Source organism: Pinus tabuliformis, chromosome 2_1 (assembly GCF_031772625.1).
Source record: "Pinus tabuliformis cultivar Carrire ecotype Pingquan chromosome 2_1, CPIR1, whole genome shotgun sequence".
Taxonomy (NCBI): domain Eukaryota; kingdom Viridiplantae; phylum Streptophyta; class Pinopsida; order Pinales; family Pinaceae; genus Pinus; species Pinus tabuliformis.
In genome coordinates this window covers 983,998,618-984,010,328 of record NC_142299.1, presented here as the reverse complement: position 1 = coordinate 984,010,328, position 11,711 = coordinate 983,998,618, and positions in this window count along the sequence as shown.

Genomic DNA, 11,711 nt, shown 5'->3' with positions numbered 1-11,711 from the left:
ACCATTTTGCAACCACACAGCTACCTACCCAGCCTACTCTCCTAACATTTTTTCTTCTTTTGAATTGGGTGCACTTAGACTTGCAAACCCAGATTTACAATTTTTCTTTTGAATTTTTCCTATCTAAATCTACACTTATTTCTGCCAGGGCCCAGATTGAACAGCTGGGTCCCTTTGATTCTCTACCTATCTACAGATCTGCCAAGATGAAACTGTTTGGACATATATCATTCTCTATATTCTAAAACAGGAAATTGAAACCTAGGGAGACCAAGATTAAACTGTTTGGACCTCCCTTAAATGAAAACTCTTCAAAACTGGAACAACTCATCAAAAGTGGAATACGGCAGTGCATTTGGACTAAGCATACTTCATGGCACCTTGTGGAAATATGGAACACAGCAGCCTGCAAAGTATGACATATTTGGCATGTAAAAATGTCAATCATGAAAGATGATACCCTGTTGCAACAGGAGGCTAACAGTGGCTCCACTTGGGGATGGATTTTCCTTGTGAAAAGCCAAGAACAGCAGGTCATATTGCCTTGATCTTCTGTGGTTGTTGTAGACTGGAAACATTTGTTCTGGCTACTAAAAATATAAACTTTGAACTATGAACAACCTCCTCCTCAACTTGAACATGCCTTTGATTGCGGATAGTTCTTTTCTACCATGAATTGCTTGTAATGTGACAGTTTTCCTTTTACTGTTTTGTGCATTGGTGCAAAGACAAAGTTTTCAGAAATAGGGCACTTACATCAGCTACGTCTTCACAGAATTTACTGTTGTTCTTTAAACAATCGGCTTGCTTATAAAAATGAAAACAAAGTGCTGATATATACAAATAAGACTGTACAAAGATATATACAAAACTACATTGTGTCCCTTTAAAAGGGGTCATGGTAATGCTTCAGCATACGGCCATTGACAGGGCCTTCTTCAGCAGAACAATCCTCTACAGATCTGAGAAAATAAGTGTTATTTCCCTGAACAGTAGAAATAACCAATGGACCCCTCCATAGAAAATCAAACTTGGCATGTTTGCCCTTGTCTTCCCTTCTTGAGTCCCATCTTAGAACTTTGTCACCAACATTGAAATCCTCAGCCTTAGCTCTCTTATCAAACATCTTTTTGAGCTTTTCTTGCACAATTTGAGCTCTGTCATAAACTTATTCTCTGGTTTGCTACAGATGGATGGTCTGATTGATTCTTCGTTGAATGTCATTCGGTTCAGCCTAAATCTCTTGTAACAGCTTGATAGTAGGAAGGCCCAGGGATGAAGGAAATCTGGCCTCCATGCCATATACTAGCTCATAAGGGCTCATCCCAATTGATTTTTTGCTCGAAATTCTGTTTGCCCATAGGGCATTTACCAGCTTTTTGTGCCAGTTCTTCTTGTTTTCTTCCAGCACTTTCTTTATGATGTTGATGAGGCTTTTGTTAGATGATTCGGCCAAGCCATTACCTTGAGGGTAATAGGCTATGGAGTGGCCCAAGGTAATATGAAATTTGTGGCAGAAATTGATCATTTTTTTGGACTTAAAGGCAGCGGCATTGTCAGTGATGATTTTCTCAGGGCAGCCAAATCTGGAAAGGATATTGCACTCAAGGAATTGGATAATGATGGTGTCATTGGCTTGTCTATATGGAATGGCTTCAACCCACTTAGTGAAATAGTCGGTGGCTGTTAGGATCCATTTGTGTTAACCTGAGGAAGAGGGATGGATTTCTCCAATGAAGTCAAGACCCCATTGTTGAAAAGGTTGTTCGGTTGAGATGGGTTTAAGGGGCAGGGGTAACAGCTTTCTTTTGCCCTCAAAAATTTGGCATTTGTGACATGACATGGCAAACTTCTTTACATCTGCAAAAAGAGAGGGCCAATAAAAACCAGCCCTTAAAATTTTATCAGCAGTGGACTTCCAATATAGATGTCCTCCACAGTCACCTGCATGGAATTCTTTCATGACATTGTTAGTTTCATTCATGGTTAAACAATTAAGAAATATACCTTCATGGTTTCTCCAAAATAATGCACCATCTATAACACAAAACTTTAAAGCCTTCATTTTCAAAAATCTTTTCTTGGTTCTGGACAATCCTGGGGGAGCACACAGGTTTAACAATACAAAGCATATATCAGCTTACCATGGGGATTGTAAAAAGATTTCACTGATCTGTGGAGTCACCAGCTCCGATTCATTGTCCAGCTGGTTAATCTCTAAGGCTTGAAAATTTGTTTCGAACATCAGTTTAACTAAACCTTGTCCCTTTATCAGCTTGGTTGGTTTTATTTCTATGTCATATTCAAGGATGTTTGCAATCCACCTGCCTCTTTTGCCTTCTAATCCCTCTTGAGTCAATATGTCTTTTACAGCAGCATGTGGGACATAGGCAATCACGTGTGAATATAAAATGTACACTCTGAAATCCTTGATGGCCTTAACAAGTGTGTAGGCCTGCTTTTCCATTATTGGGTATTTCAAATGGGCGTCTCTTAGAGCTCGGCTGAAAAAAGCTATTGGCTTTTCAGCTCCCTGTTCATCCTTTTGCAAAAGGACGGCGGCTATAGTGTGATCAGATGAAAATGAAAATATGATAAAATCTTTGCCAAAATGTGGGCTAGTTAGGACAGGGGTTTGTGTTAAGGCTGATTTGATACTCTCAAATGCTTGCTTGGTTTCAAGATACCATTTTACCTTGGCATCCTTCTTTAACATGTTGCTTAACAATCTTATCAGCTCAGCTAGATCTGGAATAAATCTTCTCAAGAAGTTGATTTTTCCGAGGAATGCTTGTAGCTCTTTAATGTTTCTTGGAAATGGGATTTAGAGGATGGCTTGTATTCTTTCTGGATCAATTCTGATCCCATCCTTTGATATGATGTGGCCAAGTAATTTGCCTTCTTTGAGGCCAAACAGAGACTTCTTGGGGTTCAAGGAAATGCCATATTTCCTACATGTCATGAAAATTTGCCTGAGATGCTTGAGGTGTTCTTCATCAGATTTGGAAAATGGGGTTAAGTCATCAAGGTAGACAACTAGGAAGTCATGTATTTCTTTGGCGAAAGCAATATCCATTGCACGTTGAAAGGTAGTACCAGCGTTTTTAAGACCAAATGGCATCTTTACATACTTAAATGTTCCCCAGGGTGTAGTAAAGGCAGTTTTGTCTTGGTCGTTCGGGTGAACAAGTATTTGGTTGAAACCTGAAAAACCATCTAGCGAGGAGATTCTAGATGACCCCACTACTCTTTGTAAGATGTGGTCCATCTTAGGCAAAGGGTAATGGTCTTTTAGGGAGACTTGATTTAAATTTTTGAGATCTACACAAAGTCTGGTTTCGCCTGTCTTTTTTCTTGTAGGAACAAGATTGGACACCCATTCAGAAAATCTGATGGGTGCTATTATGCCTGCTTCAAACATCCTCTTTACTTCCTTCTCAAACGGGGGAAGAAGCATAGGGTTAATTCTTCTAAGTTTCTGCTTGAAGGGTTTCTGGTTTGGTTTTAAAGGAATGGTGTGTTGGATCACTGAGGTGTCATAGGATTTCAGATCCTCATAGCTCCAAGCAAATACATCTTGGAACTCTTTGAATAAGTCAATATACTTGGGCTTTTGATCAGGTGGTAAATTTTTGGACAGTTTGATCATTTTTGGCTTTTCTGCTGTCCCGATGTTGTGTTCCTCTATATCAGTGTTTATGGGCTGTAATTTTGGCCTTTTGGGAACATCATTGGCATCAAACATATCTTCTAATGGGGTTAGGCCAGCAGGCAGGAAGTTATCCTTTAAGTCAATGATGTCTGCCTCTGTTTTGGCTATATCTTCCAAGTGTATTTGTTTCAGCTGTTCTATGTTTTCTTTGTCAAAAATAGTTGGTTTCAGGATTTGCTTGACTGTTGCAGCTGTTATATCTTGCTGATTTTTATTTGTTTGGTGTTGGGAGCCATTCATAGCATCCATGTCAATGTTAATATTCGAAAACTCATGCTCAAGGGTGAGGAAGTTATTAATCTGGGCATCATTTTCGAATACTTGCCAATCTTTAATGTTATTTGGGACAGCGGGCCTATGCTTTATTTCAGTTGTAAAGTGATGGTTTGGGTCAAAAGGAAGCTTGCATGTACTAGCAAAGGTGGCTAGGCTGTGTGCATGAATGTTGTGATTTCTGGAAATCTTGTCAAGCTTGAATTCAGTGAATGCTTGGAGTATATTAGTAGCAGCGGTTCTATAGGCTCTCATTCTGTTGTCATTGGTTACAAAATTACCTTTCATTTGTTGTATGATTAAATCAGAGTCTCCTAAAATAGACACTTTTGCAGCTCCTAGAGCTTTGAGGAGTTTAAGGCCTAAAAGCAAAGCCTCATACTCTGCCATGTTATTTGTGCATTTGAAGTTCAGTCTGTAGGCATGGCCTTCTGCATGGTTGTTATATGTGTTGTGAATCCATACACCTGCCCCTGCTCCTAACTTGTTGACAGAGCCATCAAACTCTAAATACCATGTGATTTCTTGCTTATGGTCAGTATCAAGAGATTGAGCTGTTTTAGGATTGGGCAGATTTAAAATTTCTGTTTGGGGAACTTCTTTTGGTAGGCTGGTTGCATCAACTGTTGTGACAGTTTCGTGGGTGTGTGCAACCGACTCTTCGTTGATGTGAGCTTGTTGCTCTAGAGCGAAGGGCTCATTATCAATTGAAACATTTGTATCATCATTAAACAAAATAAAGGAATCCATATCAGAGTGGATTAAGTAAATGGGAAAATTTTCAGGCTTGCTCTCACTACTTACCACATATTTCATGAGTGTTTCTCTATACAGTCTCTTTGGTTGCCCAAAGACTGAAATGGTGGCATAGGAAAGGTCTAATTGAAGGGATCCTTGGAGCTTTGCTCCCCATGATCTTGACAGGAGCATACCGTACTTTGGTGGAATGTCAGCAACCACTACATCCATGAGGATGGTCTTGTTGGGATATTGGACTAAGGAGACACACAAGTCTTTGATGAGGCCTAAACATTTCACTTGACTTGAGTCAAATGAGTACAGATCTTTGTAAGGTCTTGTAACATCAAGATTCAGTTTTTCCATAACTGCTTTGGGCATAAGATTGTGCGATGCCCCTGAGTCAAACATAGCGTTGTGCAAAACTTTGTCATGTATATGCAAACTGACATAAAAGGGTGGGACCAGTCCATGTGTTGATTTTCCGTTAACTTCTAGGCCAAATAGCAGCTCTGGGGTGTCATCTAAAACATTTACATCATCCTTAACCTCTGGCATTTGAAGTGATATTTGAATTTGCTGCCTATATACATCGTGTTTGGCAAGTTCTGAGAGGGGAATGGATATTTTTAACTTAGCTATTTCTGTCTCTAATTTAAATGGCTTTTCCAGTGGAGTCTTGGTGTTGATAATGGCATTTTTTTCTGTTTCATTTGAATTGTCTACGTTTTGCTCTTGTTTATCAGCGTTATGGGAAGTTTTTACTTGTGGTTTTTCAACTTCAGGAAAGTTTTTTGGAACCCTGTTCGAGATTTCTTTCGAGGAAGAAGGTGGCAAAGGCTGATATTTGGAAGGCTGTATTTCTGTTATGTCTTCTACAGTCACTTGATGCGGGTTTGGAACAGGTATATCAGCTGGTTCTGTTATGATAGCCTTGCCTTTAGTCTTGTTGGGTTGTTTGCCTTCCTTTGTTTTACTAGGCTCGAAAATGTCAATGGTCCTAGTTCTCAGCTTATATTGTTTGTGTACTTCATACACAACGGTATCATAACCTTGTTTAAAATCAAAAGACTCGCCAGAGCTAGTCTGAAACTGATTGTAATCGGGTTCATTTTGGTCTTCTTGGGACAGGACAGTTTGGTGCTCGCCCTTTAGATCCATTAAGTTCATGTGAGTGTCCTCTATGGGTTCACTAGAAGTAGATCCTTCAACATAATTATCTTGGAAAGGGGGTCTTATATCATGGTCTTGGTTAGGTCTACCGGCATTTGTGTTCTACGTTTTCCTAAAATTTGGGTTCCTTATGGTATTAGACTGTTGTCCTTCCCATGATGCTTTTCTCTCAACATTTTCTACTCTTTCTCCCAGCCTTTGCAGGCAACTGATGATAGCATCAAGCTTTTGATCAAAAGCTGAGGGTTCTTCCTTAAAGGTGTTTCTTCTTTCCATTCTAGCTCTGTTTCTTTTGGAAATTAAATTGGCTTCCACGCTAACAGCAACATTTTTCATGTCCGCAAGGGTTTGAGGAGCTCTTTCTTTTAACTGGTATGCCATATCCAGGTCGAATCCATCGGGAAATTTGTACAAGGCAAGGTCAGGTGGAGGCCTTAAGTTCTGTGGTATTGCGTTATATACATTATTGAATCTTGCACAGTACTCCAAAACAGTCCCTTGAGGACCTCGTTTGATTGTATCATATTCAGCCAGTATGTGCAAGGGGTCTTTCTTTTTCTCCCATCTGTTGGTAAAGGATTGGTAAAGCTCATCTGGGGTGGTTATGGAATTTGCAGCAAGTGATCTGAACCAAGTTCTTACATCACCTGTTAAACTCTGAACAAAAATTCTCATTCTTACACTATCATCATCTATCTCGTAGTTTTCAAAATAGTCTTGCATCTTTTTGGTGTGCTGAAGGGCTGTGAAAGGACCGGTGCTGTCAAAATATGTGATTTTAGATTGGTACTCTTGAGGTAAAGCCCCAGCATTAGCAGGTAATTGCAGGGGTGCATATCTATTAGCCATATTGGCAGGTATAAGTGGAACAACGGGGATAAATGGAACAACTGGAGTAACGGGGATCACAGGAGTAACTGGAACGCTGGAAACAACAGTAGTGTTAGTATGTACAGTGAATGAAGGTGTGGAAGGAGTACTACAAGATGTAGATGATGAACTAAGGGAAATAGGGGTTGAACGGAACAAAACCTTGACAAGAGTCGGAATACAGCTAGGGTAAGCTGTTTCAGGGCTCAAATCAGCAAAATTTTCCTGTCTTTCTTGCTTCCTAAGGATTTTCGAGATTATGTTAGGGTTTTCAAAAACAGCTGGAGGGTTGGGATCTAGATTTGACCTTGTATATCATTAATTTTTCTTGGGAGCCAGCTTCCGAAATGTTTTTTGGGTATTTTTCCTGGGAATGTTTTCATAATCAACAAGGGACTAATTAAAATTTGGGATAGCTTATTTGTAACTTAAAACTAGCATGAAGATTGACTGAAGCAGCATTTATTTACTCCTGTTAATGCAAAGCAAAAAACAGTTTCAAAGGCTTCCTGGCTGACATTCAGGCTTCATCTATAGTTTAAGAGATAAGCAGCAATTGGAAAGTTTGATTTATGGTCTCAGCGGAGCTTTCTTACCTTCTTTGTGAAATTATCTGAGGATGTTCCCCAGCGGAGTTGCCATTATGTTATCACTCAGGTTGTCCTTAAGCTCCAGAAAAGGATACGACCGAGGTAACCACAGACCAACTTTGGACTGCAGGTTCTAGCCAACCTGCAATCAGAGAGGGCTCTCTCTTTATGATTTAGCTTTGTTGAAAAGGATTTTAGGCTAGGTTTTGAGTTCAGAGGGTTTTGTTTTGTTTTTGGTGGGAAAATTGATGTTTTCAGACAGAGAGGCAAGGCAGAGTCTGGAAGTTTCAAACCATTGGGCGTGGAGTCGAGGAGGAGAACTGCTGGTGCATTTCTTCAGTCACAAAAGAGGGAAAATGGAGCAAGATAGCTGAGTATGAAACAATATTTCAGGTTTAAATGATGGAAAGAATGCTAAGTAATGAGAGGCAGTTAAGAATCTCTCAATCATCTTAACAGATGGGGGTAACAGAGCTCTACCTAGGGGCAGTAAAGAATCCCTAGATAATTGGCAAACACAGGTGAATCGGGGTAAATATGAGCCCGGGGGAATTCACATTCATAACCAATTCATTCATTCAGAGGAAAACATAAAGAAACAACAGAAATTGAGCATAGAGTGTACTTAAACAAATTCTAAGCTATTCTTTCTTTCTGCTATTTAGATAGTGGTAAACAATAAATAGAGGTAAGATGCACTTATTTCTTCAGACTGCAGCACAAGAATTCCGTCTTCATATCTCCAAAAACATTCATTTACAACAGACAGTTTGCTCTCCCAACTTTCAGCAATCTTCGATTATAGAAAAATCTCAGGTATACAATGCGAGTCTCTAGTGAAAATTCTCAATTTACCAACCCTTGAAACAATGTAGAGGGCGGTATATATAGGGAAAAACTCTCTACAACTGCTTTTATTACAACTTGACCTAAACAGGTCTGAAAGAAAGATGATTACTTAACCTAATCCTATCCAGAAATAAATGCAAAAAAATATCTCGGGCTGCGCTCAGGGCTGCCGTATCAAAACTGAGTAAATGATGTAGTCCTTGGTGGCTTGGTGCAGTGTTTTCTGCAATAAATGTGTATGGGTTTCTGCTTTTTTGCTGTCTGTCTACATTTAAAGCTTTAACTATGATTTGAGGGCAAGGATGGGCTTACGCCTCTTGATTTGACTTTCTGGGGGGCTCATCAATGTTCAGGTGCTTCGAGCCCCTAAAAAAATCTTCGGCTGATACTCTTTGGCTCTTCTTCTTCCTCTGATACTCTTTGGCAATAAACCGATGCTGTTCTGACATGCTGTGGGTCTAATCACAAATTAATGGCCGTTGTTTGGCCTCTGTTTCCTTCAAAAATGTTTTTTGATCCTTTCTGAGTGCCTTTGCGCCTTTCGGGCTTCCTGGGGGCTGCAAAATGAAAAGATTCTCTAAAGATTCCCCATTTCGGCCTAAAAAATCTAGCGATGAGCGATTTGCGCTAGGCACAAATCGCTCATCAAAAACTGCCTCCGAAACTAATTCCGGGGCTCCGAAGTGCGATTTTCGCCCTTCACACCAAAAAAGTGTTGATGACGTCAGCATGACAGGACGTTGTATGGCGGATGACGTCAGCATGATGACGTGGCGGGATGATGTCAGCGGGTGACGTCATCATGTACAGACGGTGACATGGCATGTATAGTGGCAAGGTACGGTGGCAGGAGGCCATGTGGCTGGTGACTCGGTGGTATGGTGGCAGGGCGCCACACAGGCAGATGACGCGTGATGGTGACTGGGCAGGGGGGTGACGCGGCAGGTGATGTGGGGCTTACATCACAGGGGAGGGCGGTAAGCGGTTTTGGGCGCACCGCCTTAGTGCCTGGGCGGTTTTGGGGGGAGGGACTCCGCCACACCCCAGAGCTTGACGCGTGGCGGGAGTACGACTAAAAAACCACTGAACTCCTAGACACTAAAGCTCGGGCAGCTGGTGCGCGAAAAGGCCCGCCCACCGTAGATCTGGGACGGGCCAGATCTAACAGCTGGCGGGGCGGACAAAGAAACAGAGGGTTAGGGCAGGGGAATATACATGGAATATCCTGTTTTTAATAATGCACGTGGGGGTTTAGACTTAGGGAAAGGGGTTTTATGGGTTTAAAATGAGCGCGGTTAATGTATTTACAGTTGGGGATTAGGGATAAGGGGTAAAGCATGGTTTTTTGCGCGCGGGTTTTAAAGATTTATGCCCAAAACTTTGGTTTAGGGGCGGAAAGAGGGTTTTTGAGGGTTTTTAGGGCTAGGGGAGAGGTTGTTAGCATGAACGGGTGTCATCTAACCCCTGTTATGACTCAGATGGGCTAAAAACAGCCCCAGGTGGACCATTTTTTCAACTTCTGCCTTGATGGCAGCGACTTTCTTCGGGTGCACCTGCCGTAGCCGTTGTCGTACTGGTTTGACATCTGGATACATATTAATTTCGTGTTCAACGATACTCGAGTCAATGCCTGGCATTTCATTATATGACCAAGCAAAGACATCTCTGAATTCGCGAAAAAGAGCGTTATATATTTCCAGTTCTGAAGGAGAACAACATTTGCCAACATAAATATTCTCTACAACATCTGTTTTGGTCGAGATATTTATGGCGATAGTCTCTTCAATGTTGGACAGGTTTCGCTCAGAATCCATCGTGTTTACAGTATTTGATAGGAAATCAAAAACTAAAGGATGATGAAGGTCATCAGGAGTATCTTCTTCACAATCCGAAAGAAGGGAACGATGGTGGTAATCTTCCCATGGTGCCCCTTCAATTACCATTGATTGAACAATTCCTTCGTTGGTGTAATGCACTCGCGACCAAGGATCTGAAGGGGTGCCATATTCCTTAGACCTATCTATCCAAACGCTTGATGAGCATTGCTTTGGGCTTGCCTCCCATGCTAGGAACATTGATTGCTACAATATTTCCATTGGGCTTGGAGGCAATACCTGTGTATGATCCATGTTTATATCATTTTCTGAGATCTTTTCAATCGAAGATATCATATTGCAGGTTCCTACCGATGCTACTTCCACCAGATTTATTGGAGGTGGAAGGGCAAAAGTTCCCATTAATATAGGGTCTTTTAGTAGGCCTACTCCGATATTTTGAAGCGAATGGGGGCTTCCATGGATCATTGGAATGCTTCCCGTAACTTGAGAACCATTGGGGAGGAAGGTTTTTTGATCGACGATTGTAATCCCTCCTTGAAAGGGAAATGCAACCTTCCTAAAATAGGTCGACACAACAGCAGCCATAGCATATATCCATGGTCTTCCCAGTAGGATGTTGTAATCGAGGTTTCCATCGATTACTTCGACATCTATTTCTACCGTTTTCCCTCCTAGTTCAACTTGCAAGTTACTTAGAATACCTTATGGGGTATATGTTCGTTCGTCAAATTATTTTAATGTCGTCGAAGATTGCGACAAGGTCGGAGATCCTAAAGTTTTCCAGCAACTCATCGACATAATACATGTAGATGCCCCCTCATCAATAATTGTTCGATGAACAGTTTTGTTGAGGGCTTTCACTTGAATGAGGAAAGCTAGTTGAGCTGGTAACTGAGGATCGTATCCTTTATGATTAAAGGACACAAGATTGGAATCCTTTGGGTCTATCCCACCGATGGCTGATAATAAAGCCTGCTTTTGGGATGGGCAATTTTGCAGTACCTCAAGTGTCGACATAGTGGATGGCGATTGGGCCAGATCTTCCACTATATTATAATGCTGTGCTGCTCTAGCACGAGGATTAAATGTCGACTTGTGTACTACTCCCTTTGGTGGTTTTATTGTCAGTTCGGGAATGATGGGTGGCGCAACTTCTGTCGAAGTTGTTGTCGAACTACTAGGTTGATCTTTATCCTTGTTGTTTGACGGCTGTGGATTCCCGTAATCTTTGTTCCTTGTCGATATCAAAGCATCATTTGCTGTTTGGAAACTGACAACATCAGCACTTGAGATGAGGAATCATTTCCACTATCAACCAGATTTGTTCCTGGATTCGGAAACGGATCAGTTAATACTGTCGAGGTTTTTGAATTCTTGAAGAATTTTTTAAGCTCAGCTCTGTGTGGACAATCTGCTATCCAATGATCCTCATCGCATATAAAGCATGGACGATTTGGTTTCCTATTTCCAGAAGGGTTTGTAGAAGATTTTTCAGGTGATGGTTCCTCCTGTTTCTTCTTCTTCCCTTTGGTTTTCTTCTTGCCTCTTAGTTGCTTGGTTTCTTTGCCTTTATCTGTCGAGACGACATTTACTTCCGAGGCAATAAGTTCTTCTTGTGCATTTTGACTAGAAATCTTACGGGCCTTTTTAGATGTAGCCTTTGTCGAT